Source organism: Podarcis vaucheri, assembly GCF_965113315.1.
Source record: "Podarcis vaucheri genome assembly, chromosome: 6".
Classification (NCBI taxonomy): Eukaryota; Metazoa; Chordata; class Lepidosauria; order Squamata; family Lacertidae; genus Podarcis; species Podarcis vaucheri.
Genome location: NC_138764.1, coordinates 10,730,388 through 10,753,109, shown reverse-complemented (window position 1 = coordinate 10,753,109; position 22,722 = coordinate 10,730,388). Strand labels below are relative to the sequence as shown.

The 22,722-nt window shown below is 46.0% G+C and overlaps 1 protein-coding gene across 1 annotated transcript in view; it reads right to left on the bottom strand.

Moving 5' to 3' along the window:
- Positions 1–22,722, bottom strand: part of FAM163A (family with sequence similarity 163 member A) — a 106,333-nt gene that overhangs the window by 11,241 nt on the left and 72,370 nt on the right. The window contains exons 2-3 of the mRNA XM_082229126.1: positions 3,340–3,434; positions 882–904 (exon numbers count right to left, since the gene is read on the bottom strand). The gene's annotated coding sequence lies outside the window, so the exon portion shown is untranslated. The remainder of the gene's footprint in view (positions 1–881; positions 905–3,339; positions 3,435–22,722) is intronic.

The following is a 22,722-nucleotide window of genomic DNA, read 5'->3' as shown; positions in this document are numbered from 1 at the left end:
AAATTTTAATATTTATATGCTGCCCATCTGACTCAGTTGCCCCAGCCACTCTGGGGTTAGAAGTGGGACCTCCAACAAAATGTTGTGGTGTGGAGTGCTCCTGTTGAATGTTTCAGCCAGCCAGCTATGCCTTATGTCAGAATACTCCATTCCGATCCAAACTCACACACAACCAGCATGGCCACGGAGCATGTTCAGTCCCTTAAAGGATTATTATTATTATTATGAGAGCCAGTGTGGTGTAGTGGTTAAGAGCGGTGGACTCGTAATCTGGTGAAACGGGTTCGCTTCCCCACTCCTCCACATGCAGCTGCTGGGTGCCCTTGGGCCAGTCACACTTCTCTGAAGTCTCTCAGCCCCACTCACCTCACAGAGTGTTTGTTGTGAGGAGGAAGGGAAAGGAGAATGTTAGCCACTTTGAGACTCCTTCGGGTAGTGATAAAGCGGGATATCAAATCCAAACTCCTCCTCCTCCTCCTCCTCCTCCTCCTCCTCTTCTTCTTCTTCTTCTTCTTCTTCTTCTTCTTCTTGCCCTCTTGGTATTTTTCTCAAAGACTTCTGCAAACCTTTGAGTTCTCCCAAGCTTGCTGATACCTCCCTCTTGTATTTGGATGGTGATGCTTTGGCTACATAAGGACCCAGGACTCAGACAATGAGCTCACTTTGAGTATAGGATACAGATCGGGTATGATATAGCTACCGGTAGGCCTATCCTCCATGAAGCCAATCTTCTATATTTTTATTTTTTTTAATTATTTGTCTGCACATTTATTCCCCGCCATTCTGCCCATCAACAGCTCACAGAGCAGCTCATGGTTGGAATCAACAACTAATACACAACCCAACAGAAAGTAGGATTTGAAATGTTATGGGGTACTTACGTTCAGTGAAGGGTGCGCTGGGCCTGCAAGACAGAACAGAGGCGACAGATAAATCAATCTCATTCTTTCATTCTCTGATCTCTTATCAGCGGTGGGAAGCAGCTACGCCACCCTCTAGGATCTAGCTAGATGTTCACCAAATTGTTGTTTGTAATATGGCATCAGTGCATAGATGGTACCTGACAGAGTAACATGGGGGTAAAGAAGAACAAGCTCTGCCTGAAGGAACTGGTAGCCTAAAAGCCAGCCATGGGAAAATGGGAGACAGAGGAAAGCATGGCTGGTTAAGGTAGCTGTCAGGGGTTCAGAGACAGAGGCAGAGATGAGGGGGGAGACGGAGAGCGATGGGGAAGAATCCCAGGACAGTGGGGAAGAGAATGACAATGACTTGAGGTCTTCCATGAGTCTGTCAAGTGAATCAGAGGATTCCCAAAAGGGGGCGCCCCTAGTCAGGCAAAGGGGGGTCACAGGGGGAACCTGCCAGGAGCAGGGAAGCAGCAGGGAAACCCCGAGTGGGAGTGGGAGATCGGGATCGGCTTCCCAGCAGGAACGAAGTGAAGAGAGAGGAGTTCCCAGTGTGACACGCGGAGCGGAGCAGGATGGAGACGGGGGAAGGAGATCAGGGCAGGACGTCCTGCCGGAAGAGGAGGAGAGTAGTACAGGGAGTTGTGTAAGTGTCATGAGGAAGGTCAGGGGTAGCGAACGCGCGCCAAGTTCAAATGTGGAGGCGCGCGGAAATGGAGAGAGCCCGGAGGAGGAGCCTGGCCCCAAAGCACGAAGGAGGGGGGAGCAGGCATCTGGGGGATCCGCTTCAGGAGAGAGCAGGAGGGAAGGTACCCAGGGGGGCAGGAAGACCCTGCGGAAAAGAAAGGACAGGAAGAGGTGGTCTAGCACAAGCTCCTTACATTGGTGTAGGGGCGGGACCGATTCAGAGGGGACTTCAAATGTCTAGCCTAACAGACACGGGGCTGCGCGCTCCGGCTGTGGAACTGATAATGAACTGCAATAAACATCCTTGTATATAAGAAGAGCCTGGCGTTGGTCTTTTGTGAGCTGAGACCTGAGGCAGCCCTGACAGTAGCGTTTGAGAACGAAGAGCGCAGTTGTTGAGAGAGAGTTCCAAGCACAGCAGGCAGCAAGGCAGACTGGATGGAGTCACCGAATGGAACAAGAGGCCTGCGGTTCATAGGGCTGGAGGAGCTCTGACTTCACTCATTGGCTAAAAACACTGGCAGGCTGACTCATTTCGCAGAAATTGCTTCGAAGGATACCTGCACATTTTGCTTGATAACTTTCTTTCTAAAAGGACTGAATGCTTATTGTTGCTACCGTATTTTTCGCTCCATAAGACACACCTAGTTTTAGAGGGGGAATGCAAGAAAAAAATATTCTTTAAAGGGAGCGCTGAGCAGAGCCTGTAGGCATCAGCGCTCCCTTTCACGAGCCATGTGGAGCATGTGTGCAGCGCTTGCAGGCTTTTCCCCGAGGAGGGAGAGGGAGATGTGAATCACTAAAGCCATCATCTTACACAGACTGACAGTTGGGCAACTGAGCAATCATTGTAATATATTTGTAGGTGGTTTTGTATTATATTTGATACAGCTATCAATATCTGTAATGCAATATAAACATAAATAAATTTTATGCCCTTCTCCCTCCTCAGGGAAAAGCCCCCAAGAACACATGCTCCACGCGGCTCATGAAAGGGAGCGCTGAGCAGAGCCTCCCGCCTGCATTCGCACCATAAGACGCACACACATTTCCCCTTACTTTTTAGGAGGGGAAGTGCGTCTTATGGGGCGAAAAATACGGTATTTTAAATGAAAGCTCAAGAATCTGGGGACCCTGATCAGGGACAGCAGTGAAGGCCTTTGTGGGTGCCAAATGGGTGACCCTGCCTTACAGTGCAAAAGGCATTGAGGTGCAACCCTCCTGCTGCCACACTCCTCAGATGTCCCAACAAACGCTTTCCTGCTGAATCTTTGGGGCCCTGCAGATCTCAGAGGAAATAACTCTGGTCTGCAAATGAGTTTTGACTTAGCACTCTTTTACTGCTGGGGGCTCCATGGCTGTCAACTTACAGATTTGAAAATAAGGGACCAGCAGCCTTGAAAATAAGGGACCAGCAGCCAAAATAAGGGATCAACAATTACTTTGATAAAATACATATTTTGTTGCGTGCAAATGGCTTTAGATACCTATTAGGTCCTATAAATTACCATATAGCATATATTCAACACAAAAAACAGCAACAATTTGTTGTTGACAAAGCACAGCTGGACATAGAAAGGGCCCCATTACCTTCAGTAGCTTATTTAAGGGACATCATCAATAAGGGACAGCAGTGGGACATGGCCCTGGGATAAGGGACTGTCCCGCCAAATAAGGGACACTTGACAGCTATGGGAGGCTCCCAAATGAAGATATGACAGAAAGGACAGGCAAGCTAAGTACTTACTCTGAAACTATCTCAAATGGCACCTGTCACATGGTCCTGAGAGGTGCAGACTGCTGTCAAAAGCTCCCCATCGTCACACAGAGATCAGTCCATTTCTACAGAGGAGAAAGCAAAGCACAATTAGAAACTCGTCATTTCATTTACCGCAGAATCCAGAAATTAGGTTTACCAAATGGCTGCTTTTCCCCAAGCCCAACTTTGGACAGAAAACATTGCCTTGTGAATGTTTTAAGAATACTGGTATTTTTCCTGATTATTTTTTTTTTAATGCACATGGTTAAAAAATATATGCATACTAAAACACTTCCCTTTGGCAGATTTTCTGTTCCATTGTTTGGTTTGGTCGGGACTAAACATGCCTGGAGTTTTACACACATGTAGCCTGCTGCCTTTATATGCAGCAGATGAAGGTGGCCATTTTGCAACATACAATCCAGGGTATACATTCTTTGCAGTGGGTGCAAATGTGAATCACTAAAGCCATCATCTTACACAGATTTACATGAGTAGAATGTGTCCTTTTATTTAAAATGCATCTCTGGGTTATTTGTGGGGCATAGGAATTCATTCACCCCCCCAAAAAAAATCTAATCCGCCCCCCACAAGGTCTGAGGGACAGTGGATCAGCCCCCTGCTGAAAAAGTTTGCTGACCCCTGATTGTGTAACATCAACCTCCTCCACCCCAACCTAGGACTCAGCTATACAGCTGCAAATAAAACATTGTAAGTATGCATTATACAAATTTGACACTAGATGGCGATAGTGAGCCATGGCAAATTCAATATATTTTCCAAAACGTTTTTTAAAAAAGCATTTTCACAGTGTTTTTTTAATATGTGTCTAGATTCCACCCTAGTTATGGCACGTTGTGAGGTTTTGTTTTGGTTTTTTTTAAAAAACAATCTTTGCAGTAATCCTGCATGGCTCATGTTCATTTCAACGAGGTTGTGCCCCAGATTCTCAGTTAGAATTAGAAGTACTTTAATTGAAAATCTAGATCACCACCTCCACTGGGAGGAGCTCCCCTGAAATGAACGAGAGCCGAGCAGTTCATCCTAACCCTTCTCTGGCAGGAAAACCTCGCCCGCCCCCTTTTTTGATTCTCTTTCTGAAAGACTGCCACCATCCTCTTGGAGTCTGTGCAGGAAAACATCAAGCGACAGTGACTTTGGGGACCTGTTTGGCATACATTTCAGCTACACTGGAGTGGGCTGAAGCTAATGGAAGGGGTGAAGGAAGCAAGAAAAGTGCTTACATTTCCAGGCTGACTGACACAGTCCCACACAGTGCATGTCAGCTCTATTTATTTCCTAGTACTGCAAAAGTTGGCCCCAGCTGATGTAGTCACATTTAATTAACAATCCTTCCCTCTTGTTGAGTCACACTCGCAAACGGAAGGGCCTGATTTCCTTCCTATCGGACACAATTAAAGTTTCCCTTGCAGTTTATTTATTGACTCGTGAAACGGATTGAGCAGCCCAGATGACAGAAACAGCAAACTGGCCCCTCATCTCCCTATGGAACAGAATTCTTCGTTACTCAAAAGGGATAAAATGCCCAAGCTGGGTGTTCCCATTACAAAACAAAACAAAACAAAACTGTTAAGTTGTGGGTGAACATATCAGACAACACAGCGATTATTCAAACAGCTCTTGTTTATTCACAGGCCAGAACAGAACTGAACTGAAGGGTTCAGCCAGCCTGCTTATATAGAGCTCCAGTACAACGTAACTGTAACAACTTTCTGTAACTATCCAATCACTGAACGTCACTTTCGATCCCTTATTTGCATATGCAGACCTGAACTATCGACAGTATCCCCCTGCTGGCCCAGGGTGAGAACTTCAGTACATAACAAAAACAAAACAAAACCAAAAACCACACCTGCACCTCCAGTCTTCAGAAGTGAAAATTATAAACTGTGCATAAACTTCTGCCATGCATTAACAATATGCTAAGCTTGCTGGACCAAGTGTCCATCTAGCTCAGGGGTCAGCAAACTTTTTCAGCAGGGGGCTGGTCTGCTGTTCCTCAGACCTTGTGGGGGGCCGGATTATATTTTGAAAAAATAAATAAATGAACGAATTCCCACGCCCCACAAATGACCCAGAGATGCATTTTAAATAAAAGCACACATTCTACTCATGTAAAAACACACTGATTCCCAGACCTTCTGCGGGCCAGATTTAGAAGGCAATTGGGCCGGATCCGGCCCTCGGGCCTTAGTTTGCCTACCCATGGACTAGGTGAGGAGAGGAGAGCGTATTTCCCTCTGTATAAGATGATATTTTTCTCCATAGAAAAAATATACACAGAATATTGCTGCAGCCGTGGCAATTGGGCAGTTGATTTACTTTAGTGGAGAGGTATGTGTGCAATGGGTGGTGCTGTGGGTTAAACCACTGAGCCTAGGACTTGCCGATCAGAAGGTCGGCAGTTCGAATCCCCGCGACGGAGTGCGCTCCCGTTGCTCGGTCCCTGCTCCTGCCAACCTCGCAGTTTGAAAACACCTCAAAGTGCAAGTAGATAAATAGGTACCGCTCCGGCGGGAAGGTAAACGGCGTTTCTGTGCGCTGCTCTGGTTCGCCAGAAGCGGCTTAGTCATGCTGGCCACATGACCTGGAAGCTGCACGCCTTGCTCTCTCGGCCAATAAAGCGAGATGAGCGCCACAACCCCAGAGTCATCCGCGACTGGACCTAATGGTCAGGGGTCCCTTTACCTTTACCTTTATGTGTGCAATTGTCTGTGGTTGCGTCAAGTGGACAGGTGGAGTTTTTGCTGTAAGCATGCAGACAAAGCTCAACAACTCTGGGCAATTTTCTCCTCAAAATTGTTTGTTGCGGTCCCAAAAAATAGGGGTCATCTTATAGATGGGGGCGTGTTATACATGGGGAAAGTAAAATAATTTTGACACATTTCTTCAGTGTGGGGTCTTAAAAACACATTTTTGAGCGTGAGGAATTCAATCTGCTGTGACCGCACATTATTTTTGTGACTGCACAACTTTTAGCTTTGTAAGTCTACGTTTGATGAAGAAGCACATAAACTGCTTTTGGAAAAACAAAGAAATTGAATTTTACCTTCTGAAAGGCAAAATATTAATACATTAATATTAATACAGTGGTACCTCATGTTACGAACTTAATTTGTTCTGGAGGTCCATTCTTAACCCAAAACCATTCTTAACCTGAGGCGGCCTTTCGCTAATGGGGCCTTCCACTGCCACACGATCTCCGTTCTCATCCTGGGGTAAAATTCTCAACTCGACTCGAGGTACTACTTATTGGTTAGTGGAGTTTGTAACCCGATGTGTTTGTAACCCAAAGAGTTTGTAACCCGAGGTACCACTGTATAGTGGTACCTCAGGTTACATACGCTTCAGGTTATAGACTCCACTAACCCAGAAATAGTGCTTCAGGTTAAGAACTTTGCTTCAGGATGAGAACAGAAATCGTGCCTTGGCAGCACGGCAACAGCAGGAGGCCCCATTAGCTAAAGTGGTGCTTCAGGTTAAGAACAGTTTCAGGTTAAGTATGGACCTCTGGAACGAATTAAGTACTTAAGTACCTGGTAATCATTTTAAACAATTTCTACACCATTTTACACACGCTTTACTCACCAACCAAGCAAAACTAAATTGGTAATTTATCCAAAATATCTTTTGAATTCCAAAGTCATTTCACAATTTTTTTGCACCCTCATTTGGGGAAATTGAAAGTTGAAAAATTCAACATGCCCTAGCATTGATTTCTACTCTTTCTTCTGGACTGGACAGGCAGTTTCATTGGAATTTGTCTCATTGGGTAATAGCCTTGTGTAGGTAAAGGACTCAGCTATACAGCTGCAAATAAAATGTTTCAATTGTGTTGTAAAGTGCAATATACAAATGTGACACTAGGTGGAGATGGCGAGCTATGGCAAATTCAATATATTTTTCAAAACGTTTTTAAAAAAGCATTTTCACAGTGTTTTTTATGTGTGTAGATTACACCAGAATTAGTGAAAAAATAATCAAGAGCGGTTTTGACATAATCTAGCTCAGCCATTAAGTTCACATGCTTATATATTCAGGTGTTGGATGAAAATGAGCAAGAAAAGCACCATTTCAGGTATATTTTTTTAAAAAGTTGTCACCTTTTCCACCCCGCCCCTCCCAATGATTCTGGTACCTTGCCTCAGAATGCCTCTGACCATGTGCAAAAGTTCATTCCCTCCAGTGCAGTAAAGTTCTTCTTTTTTTTAAAGGACATATGAAATATACTCCATATGGGTCTTATGTGTGTAAAGCCTTTTTCTTCATGTTGGGAATGAAGTCTGGAACTAAAATACTGATTGCACCCTGCAAATCGATACTAATAATTTTCTATATGCCTCTCATTAAGAATTCCCAATACAACAACACAGTGTGCATTTGTTCATTCATAAAATGCATGTTGTTGTTGTTTAGTCGTTTAGTCGTGTCCGACTCTTCGTGACCCCATGGACCAGAGCACGCCAGGCACTTCTGTCCTCCACTGCCTCCCGCAGTTTGATCAAACTCATGCTAGTGGCTTCAAGAACACCATCCAACCATCTCATTCTCTGTCGTCCCCTTCTCCTTGTGCCCTCCATCTTTCCCAACATCAGGGTCTTTTCCAGGGAGTCCTCTCTTCTCATGAGGTGGCCAAAGTATTGGAGCCTCAGCTTCACGATCTGTCCTTCCAGTGAGCACTCAGGGCTGATTTCCTTCAGAATGGAGAGGTTTGATCTTCTTGCAGTCCATGGGACTCTCAAGAGTCTCCTCCAGCACCATAATTCAAAAGCATCAATTCTTCGGCGATCAGCCTTCTTTATGGTCCAGCTCTCACTTCCATACATCACTACTGGGAAAACCATGGCTTTTACTATACGGACCTTTGTTGGCAAGGTGATGTCTCTGCTTTTTAAGATGTTGTCTAGGCTTGCCATCGCCTTTCTCCCAAGGAGCAGGCGTCTTTTAATTTCGTGACTGCTGTCACCATCTGCACTGATCATGGAGCCCAAGAAAGTAAAATCTCTCACTGCCTCCATTTCTTCCCCATCTATTTGCCAGGAGGTGATGGGCCCCGTGGCCATGATCTTCGTTTTTTTGATGTTGAGCTTCAGACCATATTTTGCGCTCTCCTCTTTCACCCTCATTAAAAGGTTCTTTAATTCCTCTTCACTTTCTGCCATCAAGGTTGTGTCATCTGCATATCTGAGGTTGTTGATATTTCTTCCGGCAATCTTAATTCCGGCTTGGGATTCATCCAGCCCAGCCTTTCGCATGATGAATTCTGCATATAAGTTAAATAAGCAGGGAGACAATATACAGCCTTGCCGTACTCCTTTCCCATAAAATGCATACCTGCACACAAATGCACACCTGAATATAATCTGTATTAATGGCGAAAACACATTGGCAGCACTTTTTTCTGGCACAGAATCTTCCAATTCGGCCTACACAACTGAACCTACAAGATTTTAGGGTAAAGGGTAAAGGGACCCCTGACCATTAGCTCCAGTCGTGGCCGACTCTGGGGTTGCAGCGCTCATCTCGCTTTATTGGCCGAGGGAGCCAGTGTACAGCTTCCGGGTCATGTGGCCAGCATGACTAAGCTGCTTCTGGCGAACCAGAGCAGCGCACGGAAACACCATTTACCTTCCTGCCAGAGCGGTCCCTATTTATCTACTTGCACTTTGACGTACTTTTGAACTGCTAGGTTGGCAGGAGTTGGGACCGAGCAACAGGAGCTCACCCCGTCATGGGGATTCAAACTGCCGACCTTCTGATTTAGTCAGGCATCAATCCTATCTGGTCTGGATGATGCATGCCAGTCTGCAAAGAGGTTAGCAAGGAGACTGGACGTAGGTTGCTCACAGATCCTTTATTATGATAGAGTCCCATGATTCTATACCAGGCATGGCCAAACTTGGCCCTCCAGATGTTTTGGGACTACAGCTCCCATCATCCCTAGCTAACAAGACCAGTGGTCAGGGATGATGGGAATGGTAGTCCCAAAACATTTGGAGGGCCAAGTTTGGCCATGCCTGTAACAGTATTAACGTCTTACCACACTGACAGAATAGGACCTAGCAATAGCCTGATGGAATTTCACAGAAGCCTGACGACATCCCATGAATTCTGTGTAGGAGGCACTTTCAAGATGCCTCTTTGCAGAACAGATGTCTGACATCTGTTCCAATTTTGAGTGCCCAAGACCAGATGTTGTGGTTGCACCGAAGTTGTCTCTCTTGCTCTGGGTGTTGTTCAGTCACCCTTGGTCAGCATCCTTTTAAACTGCATTTCCGTGAGGATTTACTCTGCAGGAAGCAATTCGCAGGAGCAAATGTTGTAGTGGCAGAATACATCAATTCTCCGCATCTCAAAAACGATATTCTAGAGCTGGGAGAGGTGCAGAAAACGAGAGCCAAAAATGGCCAAAGGAATGGAGCAATTCTTTAGATTAGGGGGAAAAATGGCAAGGGGAGGCACAGCAAAGGGATATATAATTATGCATAAAAAGGTAAAGGTAAAGGTACCCCTGCCCGCACGGGCCAGTCGTGTCCGACTCTAGGGTTGTGCGCCCATCTCACTTAAGAGGCCGGGGGCCAGCGCTGTCCAGAGACACTTCCGGGTCAAGTGGCCAGCATGACAAAGCTGCTCTGGCACCAGCGCAGCACACGGAAACGCCAGCACCAGCGCAGCACACGGAAACGCCGTTTACCTTCCCGCTATAAAGCGGTACCTATTTATCTACTTGCACTTAAGGGTGCTTTCGAACTGCTAGGTGGGCAGGAGCTGGAACCGAACGATGGGAGCGCACCCTGCCGCAGAGATTCGAACCGTCGACCATGCAATCGGCAAGTCCTAGGCACTGAGGTTTTACCCACAGCACCACCCGCGTCCCTAAAAAAATTATGCATAGTGTGGAGGAAATGGGCAAAAAGAAGTTATTTCCCTCTCCCTTTCTCATAATAATAGAACCCAATGAATCAGAATATTCATATAATAATATCCAATGAATAGAATCCAATGAAGCAGAATAAGATTCAGGACAGGAAGTGGTGGGACAGGGAACAATGCATAATTAAACTATGGAATTTGCCACCCTCTTAAAGGTAAAGGTAAAGGGACCCTGACCATTAGGTCCAGTCACAGACGACTCTGGGGTTGCACGCTCATCTCGCTCTATAGACTGAGGGAGCCGGCGTTTGTCCACAGACAGCTTCCGGGTCATGTGGCCAGCATGACTAAGCTGCTTCTGGCAAACCAGAGCAGTGCACAGAAACACCGTTTACCTGCCCAACGGAGCGGTACCTATTTATCTACTTGCACTTTGATATGCAAGGGGGATTATTTGACAGAGTTAGGGAATATAAAAGGTATCAACGGCTGCTCATCATGATGGCTGTATACTGCCATGAGGATTCCTCAGTATGCAGGATGAGTGCAGCAGAGGGAGAGGGCTATTGCCAAAATTCAGCAGGGGCTGGTGCCCATGTCTCAGTGGGGTGAAATGCAGGGAGCCCAAACAGTAGGTGGAACCAGAGCCAGAGGCAGGCAGAGCAACCAACTGCAGCTTTGCCTTTGCCCTGAAGAATTTTGGGAGTGCAGTACTGAGACTGAGGAGGAGGAAACTGACAGGAGGAACTTTTGTAAGAAGGCAGGGCAGGTGGGGCAGTTAGACCAAACTCCACTGCCAAAGTTCTGCTCCTAGATGTCCTGCTTTTATCCTACCCAGAGACATCTGCTTAGCCACTGCTGGAAAGAGGATACTGGACTTGATTCTCCTTATTTTACGTTTTTCAGCTTGGTGCTGCGCTCTTCAGCACACATCATAAAATATCCATCCTCATGTATGTTTTGCTTTCATTTGGATTTGGATTTGATACCCCGCTTTATCACTACCCAAAAGAGTCTCAAAGCGGCTAACAATCTCCTTTCCCTTCCTCCCCCACAACAAACACTCTGGGAGCTGAGTGGGGCTGAGAGACTTCAGAGAAGTGCGACTGGCCCAAGGTCACCCAGCAGCTGCATGTGGAGGAGCGGGGAAGCGAACCCGGTTCACCAGATTACGAGTCTACTGCTCTTAACCACTACTTCTAATTCTATTCCTACAATGATTTCAAGATAAGATAAGCCAAAAGACCATCCGCCTAGGCCAGGGGTCAACAAACTTTTTCAGCAGGGGGCCGGTCCACTGTCCCTCAGACCTTGAGGGGGGCCAGACTATATTTTTTTGGGGGGGGGGGATGAACGAATTCCTATGCCCCACAAATAACCCAGAGATGCATTTTAAATAAAAGCACACATTCCACTCATGTAAAAACACGCTGATTCCCAGACCATCCGCAGGCCGGATTTAGAAGGCGATTGGGCCGGATCCAGCCCCTGGGCCTTAGTTTGCCTACCCATGGACTAGGCGATACCTGCTTCCTCATCTGGCCGTAAAGATGCCTCAGCAGTCTCACAAAACAGGGCATTGTAAAGGACGAGGAACGATACGTCGTGTTGCTGGTCTCCAGCAACTGCTACTCAGAGAGGCACTCTAAGTCTGGAAAATGTATTAAGCTATATGGTTAATGATCACTGGTAGATTAGTCCTCCATGAATCTGTCTGATACTCACATCTTGTGGTACAGTGGTGCCTCGCAAGACGAAAAGAATCCGTTCTGTAATTCTCTTCGTCTAGCGGTTTTTTCGTCTTGCGAAGCAAGCCCATTGACGGATTAGCGGGTTAGCGCTATTAGCGGCTTTTAGCGGCTTATCTGCTTATTGGATCAGCTGATAAGCGGCTTAGCGGCTTAGAAAAGGGGGGGAGGGGGAAAAACCAGCAGAAACTCGCAAGACATTGTCGTCTTGCGAAGCAAGCCCATAGGAAATTCGTCTTGCGAAGCACCTCCAAAACGGAAAACTCTTTCGTCTAGCGAGTTTTCCGTCTTGCAAGGCATTCGTCTTGCGGGGCACCACTGTAATGAGTTCCCTAAGTGAGTTGGATATTGTGCGAATAAGGGAGCAGTGCTATGCTCCCCCAAGGATGGCAGTTGAAGCGGTCTCTCAACTTGTGAGAGGTAACTCAGGCTGTTTTCCTGAACCAAATCTTATGTTCGGGGCACATCCCTAATATTGCTCATGTGTTTTTGCCACCACCATAGAGTTTCTGAGTCCTTTCCGCAAAAATCTGGACCCCTGATTTTCAGAGAGACAGTTGTCTGTTTTTATCCCGATTCTATTTCATGAATTAGTTTAATGATATTTCCTTCTCCCCAAGCATCCCTAACATTTGTGAAGGGGTTTTAAATAGAAATCTCAGTTCCCAGGGTCCTTTGGGGGGGGGACATAACAGTTATTGATATCAGGTTTATGCCAGTTTTGTGGCATAGATAGAACTGCAACTCCCTGGAGGTGTTCTCTGACCGCCCCCCCCCCCAAATCTCTGACAGTCATGCACTGGGACTCCCACAACTTGCGTCACTGGGATATAGTTAGCTGCACCCCCTATTCACCAGCATCAACACATAATTTGCAACCTCGGAAGACTGTCCTTTCATTTTACCAATCCTCCTGTTCCAATCAGTAATACTGGAACTGGCAGAAAGAGGAGCAATTAGGGTGCCCCTCCTTTGGTTGCCATGGGAACTCAAGTCCCCATCTCTCTTGCAAAGTTTAAGTCCCAAAATTAGCTCCCAGTGTATGAGAGGCCGCTTCCTTCAAGAAACCAGAGCCCAGGTATCACAATACAATTCTATTCTTATCCTCCCTTCTGAGCAAGGAGGTGACCTGTATGTTTTGCTGCAGGAGAAGATTTATGCAGAGAGCAGAGTCCTTGCCTTTTTAATTTCTCTTTTTCCGTTTTTGCAGTCTTGGATTCTCTCGCAGAGCTGACCTCCAGAACGGAAAGTCCTGCCCCCGAGAGAATTCCCTTTCCTCAGGACAGACCTTTCTAGCCAGTGATGTCACGGAAGGAGGTGTTACAATAGGAACATATCCACCCAGCACTTCTGAATTGACAACAACCCTTTTGAGCAGTTTATTGGTACAAATGTAGGAGATATTTCATATAGACGATTGAAGAGTGATGGAATTAGCTGGGCCATTATTCTGTACACATGACATTCAAAGAATATTAAGTGGGTATTTAAGACAGGATGCAGAATCTATGAGAATCAAAGCAGTCTTTCATCTTTTAATTAATTTTTCCATAAAAACCCACCCATATGCTCTTGCCACCATTCTTGCAAATAACCCCACAAAACGTATTAACACACTGTTCTTTCTTAACTACTTTGCCTGTTTCCCATATACCTGTTAGGTAACACGTCAATGGCCTGAAAAAACTACGTAGAGAACCAGCTGTCTTCTTATCTACCAAAGCTTCTCTATCTGCTCACCTATAAGCAACTCTCAACATGCCACAGGTAACTAGATGAATACAAAGTTTGCCTTGACAATACAGGCATTCCATGAAGAACAAAAAATAATAATCTCCAAGCATAATTTAAAACGTCTTAAACCAAATCTGTATGTGATGGGTTTAAACATGTATGATGCACGTGTAAGTCAGCCTCACTTTTCTGATGAGTGTTTATTTTCCCAGATCTTTGCCAGTAATACTCTAGCAAATGTTAAAAGATTCCACCGTGAAGTATTAATTAAAGTATTAATTAATGTATTAATGTATTAATATATTGCATGTTTCTCCCCTCCCTCCCAACTCCTATTTCTTGGGCAAATTGCTGTGCTCTGCGTGGTTGTGGCAACTTGTTTTTAAATGGGCCAGCCTAGTGAATGTTGGTGACCATCAAAACTGGTGGTTCTCAAAAGCTCACTCCCAGCTCCATTTCCATGTTTCTTGCCAGGACACCTAATTGTTTCACTCCAGTTCCTGTCACTGATGTTCCACCCAACTATCCCACCTCCCAAGTCCACCTGCAATTCTCTCCTACCTAAGGATGCTTTTTAAAACTGGAGGATGAGGAACCTGCGGCCCTCCAGACATTGTGGACATGGCTAACGGTCAGGGATTATGGGCGCTGTAGTCTAATAACATTTGAGGGTGACAGGTTCCCAGCCCTGCTGTAAATTATCATGTTTCTGCCAAATGTGTATGTAGGTAAAGCCTTCTCATTATACTGAGTCTGTCCATGCTGAGAAGTAATCATCTGTTCATTCTGTAGAACGTCAGTGAGCGGTTGGCTTTTCTGCCACTTATAAACAGTCTGGGGAAAACTGGTTCCTGTGCAGATAGATTATGTTGGGGCTGGTTTTCTAATTGTACGATAACAATGTTTTCCAGACTATACAGCTTAAACCAGCAATTTTTTAAAAAATTGAGCAGGAATATCCAATGGTACACAATGTTTTCGTATTGTTGTAAGCCACTGTGATGAATACCTTTATGATATTTTATACATAAAATAAAAATGAACCAGCCTTCTCAATGAAAACAGGCAGTTTTACAGAAGGCCGTTGCCAGAGCCTAAAAGCAATAGAAGCAACATTATGCTACAAGTCCCTTTCATCTGATGCAGAAGAAGGAATGAAGTTCTTAAGTGGAATAACCCATGAATGAGAAAGTGCAGGGCTTGGTGGGGTTGTCTGCTCTCAGTGGTCCTCTTTCTCTTCCCTCGGGCCCTCCTGCAAAGATACACAAAATTCCTGAAGTGCCTTTGTATTACTGCTGGTATGGCTCCTGGGGGCTGAGCCCTTTTACTTATGGTAGGTGCTGGGAGCCTACCATGGTGTGGTATGGCTCCTGTGCATAGCTGTCAACCGTCCCTTATTTGGCAGGAAAGTCCCTTATCCCAGCGCTGTGTCCCACTGCTGCCCCTTATTGATGATGACCCTTAAATTTCCCGGGTTTCAAAGGAAGCAGCTCCTCTCGCTCGCTCCCTGCCGGCCAGGGAGGCTCCAACCGTGCTTGGCTGCGTTGCTCACCCAATAAGGAGTCTAAGAACGACTGGGGGGTGGAGCTCACATGCCTTGTGCCGATCAAATCGGCCGCGTTGCCTGGGGACTCGCCTTTGCTCAGCGCTTCCCAGCGGAGAGGTGATGGTGTTTTTCCTTGCTGCATCCCCTTTGCCAGGTTGCTGCGCTGTGGGAACTACCGCTTGAGGCTTCGTTTGGCTGCTGGCTGGGCTTTCTGCCTTTGGCTCGGAGGGGCTCAGAAGTTGAACATACCTGTGCCCAGAAAATCCCTTATTTTGGCTGCTGATCTCTTATTTTTGAGGCTTCTGGTCCCTTATTTTCAAATCTGTAAGTTGACAGCTATGCTCCTGTGGCCAGCTCCTTCTCCTCCTGCCACGGAGGGGAAGGAGGGTCTGTGGGATGTGAAACACAAGAGCATTCAAGTACAACATCCCTAGAGTGAACATAAAAGGGGATGTCTGGACCAGCCAGTCAGAACTTCCTGTTTCTCCTAAGCTGGGACAGACTTCCTCTGCATGTGACTAGAGGTGGGCGTAGCCTCACCTGCCCAGGTAACAAAAGAGCAGGACTGGTCAGCCATCTCTCTCTCTCTGACCACATTCGTCAAAGGAGCAACATCTGCTTAGCCTAAGATGCTAAAGGGACTGTTTCCTTATGGGATAGTTTCCAGGTATATTACTTTTCTAACTTAACTCTGCCTTCTGGGATCCATTTGTGAACAGAATGTGAGTGAGTAAACTCTTTTTATACTTTTATAGAAGACTGTGTCGTGTCTCTCTTTTTATGAGGGACTAAAGGGGAAATTTCCAATGAAACTTATTATAGAGGCTTTAGCACGCCTGAGCAAACGCATCCGCTGTGAAAGTTTAAAAAGGGGAATGTTACGCTGCTAAATTGTAGAACTTGTTAACATAAGTTGGATAGGATATAATCAAACAATATATCCTCTCCTGCATCCCTGAACATTCCCACAGGGCAAAAGCAGCCTCCCAGCCACGTTCGGCTCCACCCCTGGCTCCTCCCGACCTCACACAAGTGGCGTGGTCCTCCCAATCCTTTGGTGCTTCTGGCCAGCATCCTTCTGTGGTGGTCTGAGCCCAGATTCGCAAGTTGCTTCCAGCTTATGATTGTGCCACACTAGGCATGGCTAAGCCAGTTCTCCTGATGCCTAATTTAATTCAATCCACTAGGCAAATCTGAAAGGATATCTGTGGCAAGGAAAGCAAAGGCATCAGGTGAGACTCCAGCGGGGTGAGAAGGTGCCAAATCATCCCTTTGGTTAAATAGACTGAAACCTTGGCCCTGTGGCATGCTCTGCAGAAGATGACTCGGTTGCAGCTGAACCCATTCAGATCCAGTCTGAGCTGGATTGCATTAAGGCAAAAGTCCCTCATTGGCACTCACAGCTGCCCAACCAAAAGGCTGAGGCCTTGGGCTGCAGCCAGTGCTTTCATTACCGCTCCCTTTCTCTTTTTAAAAGCACTTATCTGAATGCCTTCCTCCTCTTCTCTGCAACCTAAGGGGAAGAGATTATTCTGGCTAGAATGAGTCAAGGACAGATTTGGAGTCATCGCGCCCAAGGCCTCCGCATTCAAAACACCTGCGACAAGTCCAGCTCTCAGCCCTTAGCAAAAGTGTGACAGCACCAGGATGGAGCAGCAAGTCATGCTCTGTTCTAAAACAAGCTTTGCAATGCTAGCGGGGAAATGGCTCACATTAAAAACAAGCTGCTGTTCAAACAGATGTAGACTCAGCGCGATTGGCTGCATTTGCACCAATAATTAAGCACAGGTTTACTGCTGGAAGTCATCCAACCAGAGCAGGGTTTAGAGTTCCCCCATGGTAGCTTTCTGAATGGTCAATATAAAGATGCTCCAATTGTTAGGAACCCCCGAACAAAAGTCCTGGCTAAACCCATGCTGAGGAGACCCACAGGGCCCAATCAACTGGGCCAAACAGGCCACTTAGCGATCTAGATGGCAAGCCCAGTGCAAGAGGGAATGGAAAACATACAAATGAACATTTTATTCAGAATAACATTTTCCAAAAGACATATATGACCTTGGAAGTTGAAGTTCCTTTTTCAGAATGCGATTAGGAGATTAAAATTTTGCAGGTGAATTAAAACACTTCAAACTTTCCACTAAATGTAGCCATGAAAAGCTTGACATTGCTTTTTTCAAAGATTTCATTACTTAAAACAAGAGTCGGAAGGCGTTTACATCTGCCCCCCGATCTTTTCCTTTTGACAAGTAAAGGCAGAAGAGCTCTCTCTTTCAGATGAAAGTGAACAAATGGATTTACTGCCAGTTCTGTAAGTAAATCCACTCTTGCCTCGAGACATTTTGCAATTCGCTGAATCCCCAAGTGAGTTTCCTCTGTTCCATTTCCATTTCGTTAAAAGAGTTCTCCGAGAAGCATTTGCACAAAAGGATTTATGGTGGGACCAGCTGCCAGATGAAGTCAAACTTCATCAGGTGTGCTTTGTTCTGAGCTTTCCCTCTGTTAGAGGAAGCTGATGAAATGGAAAGATGAAAAGCTACTATGGCAAGGTATATTACACAGAGATCGGTGGAACTACTGGGCCCACTTTGAACAGTGTTAAGAGGAGGATCTGGCTATGTAGACACCTGGAAAAAAGGTAAAAGCATCTTATCAGTGCTCTTTGGAAACTGGTCCATGACCCTTTGCCTTTTCTGTCATGTTGCATTTCGTCAGAAGATTTTAAAGACTTTTCTTGCGTCAACATCAGCAGTAAATGGGTACGGTGACTTCTTCAACACGTTTTCCTGCATATTTGACTCTATAGCATATATCCAAATCTATGCAGGCTATAATTGCATCTCAAAGCTCATGTTACACTTTAAGGACACTGGTGCAATTCCATGCATCAGCCATGTGCTTGAAAATATTTGCTATGAATAAGTGTCCCACATATAGCAACCAGAAGTTACAGTGGGTCTGCCAAGGAGAAGTCGGGGGGGGGGGCAGGAAGGATGGGAGACAGCGACTTGTGCAACATGTGCACATGAAAGGGCCCTGGCCTATTACTGAGTAGTTTGGAACTACGTGCCAAAATAGGGATGGTGTCAAGTCTTTCACACTTGAGTTTTGTTTGCTAATTAGCAGCCAGTGCTTTTTTCCCCTCTAAAAAACTGTTTAGGGGTACTCTCATTTTCCTACTCATATTGAAATACTGCCCCTCAATGAGGCCAAACTTAGATTCACTAAATGTTTAGGGGTATGCGTCCCCCTGCATCCCCTCAGCAAAAAAAAGCACTGGATACGGAAGTCACTTTCAACCAGGACCATAGCTTGTAGGGAGCAGGACTTTAATCCTTTTCTACCATGGTTTCGATCTGGATTCCCTCCCGCTTCACCCCACTGCCGTTATTTGCGCTCGGAGGGAAACTGTTTGGCACTCAGGGCAGCTTTCCTTGGGAGCAAATAGCAGCTGAAGAGGGTGAGGTGATCTGAATCGGGACCACATTGCAGGCAAAGGGTTAAATCCCCTTTCCCCAAATACCATGGCCTTGATCCAGATCATTTGGGCAGTGACTGCTATTTAGAGCACTTCCAGGCAACCCATTTATTGAGCATTCGTCCTGATACACATTTGCAGGGATGATACTGGCTGTGTAAGGAGCCTTCCTTCTGATTTCTTTGCAGCAAAGTTAGATAACATTTGTGTCAAGGCCAGTGTCAACCCACACTTCCCACTGCATCTCCCTATCAGGTTCCTGATCTCAGGAAGTCTGATATTTTGGGGAAGTGGGTTTGTTGCGTAAGAGCTCCCAGTCGACTATAATTGTGTAACCTGAATTTCCTGGTATGTGATTGAGTCCTCCATGAAAATAGCAAGAGTCTGGAAGTGCCCTTAGCAAACTGGCCTCAGACACACCAGGGTAAGTCAAATGCTTAATATCAACCCACGTTTGGCCCTCGGATGGCCACTAGACTTGCACTTTGCCCAATAAGAAGTCAGTCAGCAATTTGAGAGGGAGCTATAATGAACACTAGTTAGACTGGATGCATGTACAATAACTGACTACTTCTTGCTTTGAATGGGAGTCTGTGGTGAGCATCACTTAGACCAAATGGATGCACAGCAGCTGTTTTTATGCTGTTCCGTCAGGAACCATAAGCAAATAAAATGAGTCTCTGCACATTTGGATGAAGAACAATGCTAAATGAATCATGCTGGCATGTGAACTAGTAAGAATTGGAGAAACCCCACCTTTTCAGAAACTGCCTATCTATTTTTGAGGAGAGGTTTCTTGAACATGTGATGCAGCTTTTAAGCAAGATGGAAATACAACCCACAGAATCGTTTGGATGCACTTTGTGCATCCGTACCTTGAGCAGTTGGCACTCTGAACCTTCAATTCATCCCTCTTCCCCCGTCATCCGTAAAACGGGAGCCACTGTCATTGTCTATGTGACAAGATGGCTGGGAGAAAACAGTAGTCAAGGACTGTAAGAAACACGTCTCCTAAAAACATTACATTAATAAAGAAAAAGCAGGGTAGGACAAAGAACGACCTACGGTGGGGAGGCTGGGACAAACACATTTTGTTGGCCAAGCTGCGCCCTTGAAAGAGCACAGGGGGGGAAGAGATGCCTGTTAGATTAGCAGCATTCAAATGGCTTTGATAGTAAGGAAGGGTAATTGCAAGCCGTTGGGAGGCAGCAGCAGAGAGTGACCTTTGGTGACTTCCCTCGAGTGAGCAATGTCCAAGAACAGGCTATGATTTATGGAGCCAGGAGCTCTTTGCATCCAGAAAACTTCATTTCACAGGAGCCATGATTTGATTTAGAGTTCTGAGAACAGCATGCAATTATCCCAAGGTTCAGAGCAAGCAAGCAAACAGGCAGGCAGGCAGGCAGCGGAGAAAGCACTCAGGGAGGCTGGGGAGAGGGAAGCAGCAGAATGCCAGGCCACAGGAAGTAGCCTGGGCAGCAGCAACTGCAGCTGCAAACATCGTTTACGTTATGGCACAGCCTTTGGGGGCATCTACTACTGCTGCATGGTGACTATCTGGCTGGGATGAATTGTTCCATGAACTGCTTTGCCCTCTACAGAAAAGGGTGTGTCATCACGCAATGTTGGTTGTTTCCCTACTGTGGGGGGTGCAGGGGGGCGGCCGCACCGGGCACAACATCTGGGGGTTAGGGTTAGGGGGCGCAAATCCATGGGTTAGGGGGCGCAAATTACTTGCCTTGCCCCGGGTGCTGACAACCCACGCTACGCCACTGCTACTGTCCCACTCAGTATTACTGGCTATGACTGACAGGTCTGGGAATGGCACAATATCATGATGTTGCAAGCAAGGTATCCCTGCCCATAAGGCAGCGCATGTGTTGCTCCCATGAGAACACGGAGTAAGTTCTTTCTTAGAGCCGAGAGAGCCAACGGAAGATTGACTATTTTTTGTACTATGTTTAGTCAATGCTGGATGGGACATTAAGAAGGTCTCTGGCTGAAAATGCCAGGCAGATTTGGAATTTGGCAACCCCCCATTCAATAATAATAATAATAATAATAATAATAATAATAATAATAATAATAATTTATTTATACCCCACCCATATGGCTGGGATTCCCCAGCCACTCTGGGTGGCCTCCAACTGAATATTAAAAACAATACAGCACCAGACATTAAAAACTTCCCTAAACACGGCTGCTTTCAGTTGTCTTTTAAAAGTAAAATAGTTGTTTATTTCCTTGGCATCTGCTGGGAGGGCGTTCCACAGGGCAGGCGCCACTACCGAGAAGGCCCTCTGTCTGGTTCCCTGTAACCTCACTTCTCACAGTGAGGGAACCACCAGAAGGCCCTCGGCGCTGGACCTCAGTATACGGGCTGAACGATGGGGGTGGAGACGCTCCTTCAGGTATACAGGACCGAGGCCGTTTAGGGCTTTAAAGGTCAGCACCAACGCTTTGAATTGTGCACGGAAACGTACTGGGAGCCAATGTAGGTCTTTCAGGACCAGTGTTATATGGTCTCAGCAGCCGCTCCCAGTCACCAGTCTAGCTGCCGCATTCTGGATTAGTTGCAGTTTCCGGGTCACCTTCAAAGGTAGCCCCACATAGAGCGCATTGCAGTAGTCCAAGCGGGAGATAAGCAGAGCATGCACCACTCTGGCGAGACAGTCCGTGGGCAGTTAGGGTCTTAGCCTGCATACCAGATGGAGCTGGTAGACAGCTGCCCTGGACACAGAATTGACCTGTGCCTCCATGGACAGCTGTGAGTCCAAAATGACTCCCAGGCTGCGCACCTGGTCCTTCAGGGGCACAGTTACCCCATTCAGGACCAGGGAGTCCTCCTGAGTAGACTGTAAGGCACCGGGAATCCTGCAGGCCTTCCTCTAGGTAGCAAATAAGTGGGTGGTGGCTAGAAGTGAGTAACACAATGGTATGGTGGTATACCCTACTATGTTTGCACAGGAACAGAGTGTTGTGGTCCATGGCATCTGGCCGCTAACAAAGCGAGCAAACCAGGGTAGGGAAATTGGCCCATTCCTGGAACATTAGATACAGAAGGAAAATGAATCAGGACATTGGTCTGTAGAATACAGATATAGATATCAACAGCCAGTGTTGCACGCACATGTATCTTTTTTTTTAATTGATACTCAAAAAACAAGAAAAAACAAGACAAGAATACAAACAGAACAGTAATAAAGGCAATATTAGTTCCAAATCAATAAAGCAAAAAGCTGTCCTTAAACTATAGACCCAACCTCCCATCCATTCCTTGTTTCAGTTATCTATTATTTGTTGCCAAAAACACATTTTTATCTTAAATTAACTAGTTATTGATTTATCTTAAATTTCATATCTTTCTTAAATCTACTACTAAAGTTATTCAAATGCTGCGACAGAGTTTAAACTATTGCAGTTGTTTTTCAAATAAACTTTGAAGACTTCCCATTTTGAAATAAATTCCTGTTTTGGTTTGTTCTTTGCTTTTTCGGATAAACCATCTAGCTCCGCATAATCTGTTAGCTTTTGGATCCATTCATGGGTAGTGGGGATTTCATCACTCTTCCACTTTGTAGCGATAAGGACTCTTGCATGCATGTGTATCTTGATGGGTGAGGCAGAGCTACAACTCTAACTTCCCAGCAGGAGGCTCACTGTTGCTTACTGGGAGGGAAAGGGGAGGCAGTGCGGATATCCAACACACTGGTGGTGGTGAAGAAGAAGAAGAAGAAGAAGAAGAAGAAGAAGAAGAGGAGGAGTTTGGATTTGATATCCTGCTTTATCACTACCCTAAGGAGTCTCAAAGCGGCTAACATTCTCCTTTCCTTTCCTCCCCCACAACAAACACTCTGTGAGGGGACTGAGGCTGAGAGACTTCAGAGAAGTGTGACTAGCCCAAGGTCACCCAGCAGCTGCATGTGGAGGAGCGGGGAAGCGAACCTGGTTCACCAGATTACAAATCCACC